Genomic DNA, 2,945 nt, shown 5'->3' with positions numbered 1-2,945 from the left:
GCCCTGCATTGTCCCGGCCCTATGGCTGTGGCAGTCTTGCTTTGTACCGCCCCTCTGGGCGTGGCAGCCTGCTTTGACCATCTTGTAGTGACCGCACTGCGTTGTCCTGCTCGTTGAGAGTGACAGCCCTTCTTGGTCATGCCCCCCTGAGAGTGACAGCCCCATATCTGACTCCCGCTGGCTTTCTCTTTTTCTTCCTGCTCTTGGTAATGCTTCCAATACTGCATGAAATAAGGATGTTGGGAGTCGATATCTTTGTCTGGTTCCAGGTCTGAGGGAAACTGATAGATGACTTTGCTCTTCCAGTTTTCCTCCATCTGTTCCTCCACTTGAATGCTGGATAAAATCAAGCTTCTCTCTCTCCCACTCTCTGTCTCTGTCTCTTTTTCTGTCTCTCTATCTCTCTATCTCTCTGTCTCTGTCACTCTGCCTCTGCTTCTGCCTATCTGTAACTCTTTCAAACAAATAAATAAATCTTAAAAAATAATAAAGTGATCCTTCAGTGATCAATGAGTTTTGTCAAATATATTAGGTGAACAGTGTATTGAGTGTAATTTTATTGTGTGATTCTTCAGTTTTACCATATTTTATCCATCTTTTCATAAACTTATAGTCCTTTTTTCATTGTTTTTTGTTTCTTTCTTGAGGACAGAGAGTAAACTATATGCCTTTCCCTAGTTTCTTATTTGGATGCAGCTTGGATCTCTCTCCTGAATTCCAGCTCATTTCTTCAATTCCAATTTGGACATCCATACGTATTTGACACAGAAACTTTGGACATAAGGTGTTCAATATCAACTTCACGTCTTTTTTTTTCTTTTTAAGTTTTATTTATTTATTTATTTGAAAGTCAGAGAGAAGTTACACAGAGAGGGAGAGGGAGAGAGAGAGAGAGGTCTTCCATCCAATGGTTCACTCCCCAGTTGGCTTCAAAGACCAGAGCTGTGTTGATCTGAAACCAGGAGTCAGGAGCTTCTTCCAGGTCTCCCATGCAGGTGCAGGGGCTCAAAAACATGGGCCAACTTCTACTACTTTCCCAGGCCATAGCAGAGGGCTGGATCAGAGGTGGAGCAACCAGGTCTCAAACCGACACCCATACCGGTTGCCCGCACTTCAGGCCCAGGTGTTAAACCACTGTGCCACAGCACTGGCCCCAACTCCATGTCTTTCCATCACATTCATTGTCCTTTTTCCCCCAAGTTCAGTTTGCAGTGCCAGTGCCTATCCCACTCGTCATACACACAGAGTGGAATTAAACTGTACATGTCAGGCCCCTCACAACAAACAGCAGTGAATTCTCCTCTTGCCCTTTTTCCATTTTCTCATGTACACTCAGTTTTCCTGTTCTTATTGCTCTGTGTCCTGATGGAAATCGGTCATGTCTCAGTCTGTTTTCCTTCCCTCTATCATTTAGTTCTTCTCCATTTGCCTCACTGGGGATGACATTTAATATACCAATCTGTCCGAGTAGTTGCCAGATTTTATTGGTCTCATTATTTACAGCAAATTATTTTCATGTAAAAAAATAACAAGTATTTTGATAATATTTGGAGGAAATAGAAAGATACATATTAACATACTTTATAAACAATTTTTTAAGAAATAGCAAGTGCATAAAACTCATTGGAATTAGGTCAAGCACATAAATAAAGTGTCACCTAAGTATCAGCTCTTTAAACACCTTTCTACCTTTACCACCTCACAACCCAAGGCCACTCACTTAAAAATGCTACAGTTTTTAGGCCTGGTCTGGGTTCTCTGTGCTTTTAACAACTGAATGGCTGCATCATATTCTTATGAACAATTCTTGCATGAGTGAACTGAAGCCTGATAATAAAGAAAAATCCATTTTTAAAAACATTCTTGCATCCTGCACCATGACATAGCAGGTTAAGCCATGGCCTGTAGCACCAACATCCCATATGGGTGCTGATTTGAGTCCCAGCTCTCCTATTCCCATCCAGCTCCCTGCTAATGTGCCTGGGAAAGCAGTGGAAGGTGGCCCAAGTCCCTGATCCCTGCACCCACATGAGAGGCCTAGAAGAAGCTCCTGGCTCTTGGCTTCAGTCTGGTATAGCTCTGGCTGTTTTGGACTTTTGGTAAGTGAAGCAGCAGGTGGAAGATTTTCTGTCTCTCTCTATCTCTACCTTTCTTTTTTTTTTTGACAGGCAGAGTGGACAGTGAGAGAGAGAGACAGAGAGAAAGGTCTTCCTTTGCCGTTGGTTCACCCTCCAATGGCCGCCGCGGCCAGCGTGCTGCGGCCGGCGCACCGCACTGATCCGATGGCAGGAGCCAGGAGCCAGGTGCTTTTCCTGGTCTCCCATGGGGTGCAGGGCCCAAGCACCTGGGCCATCCTCCACTGCACTCCCTGGCCACAGTAGAGAGCTGGCCTGGAAGAGGGCCAACCGGGACAGAATCCGGCGCCCCGACTGGGACTAGAACCCGGTGTGCCGGCGCCGCTAGGCGGAGGATTAGCCTAGTGAGCCACGGCGCCGGCCTCTATCTCTACCTTTCAAGTGAATAAATTTTTAAAACACAAAATAAAGAAATTATTTGCTACCCTAATTGAAGATGTTCTCCTGTAGTTTGTTGAGAATGTTAATTCAGTCCTGTGTGTATACTTGAGTCTACAGACCACAGTCTGAGCTCCTTTCACAATCACTAAAAATGAGCTCCAGAATAAGGGAAACCATTGTAGTGGTTTGGAATGGAGGGACGGCAGCCAACCCGGGAAGAACCAGCAGCAAACCCGGGAAGGGCCAAGCAAACGAAAGAACAGTGCAAGGTCCTGTGTTGTTCCTCCACAAAGAGGGGGAGCGACATAATGGTGCTGTGACTCGGATAGGAAGCCTAGGAGACATAATGGTGCCGTGACTCGGGTAGGAAACCTAAGTAAAAAGAAGTGGGAAAATACTGGAGAAGGAGACTAGCAAAGAGCCTAGGGA

Source organism: Oryctolagus cuniculus, chromosome 16 (assembly GCF_964237555.1).
Source record: "Oryctolagus cuniculus chromosome 16, mOryCun1.1, whole genome shotgun sequence".
Lineage (NCBI taxonomy): Eukaryota > Metazoa > Chordata > Mammalia > Lagomorpha > Leporidae > Oryctolagus > Oryctolagus cuniculus.
The sequence above is the reverse complement of the archived record's forward strand: the minus strand, read 5'-3'. Positions refer to the sequence as shown.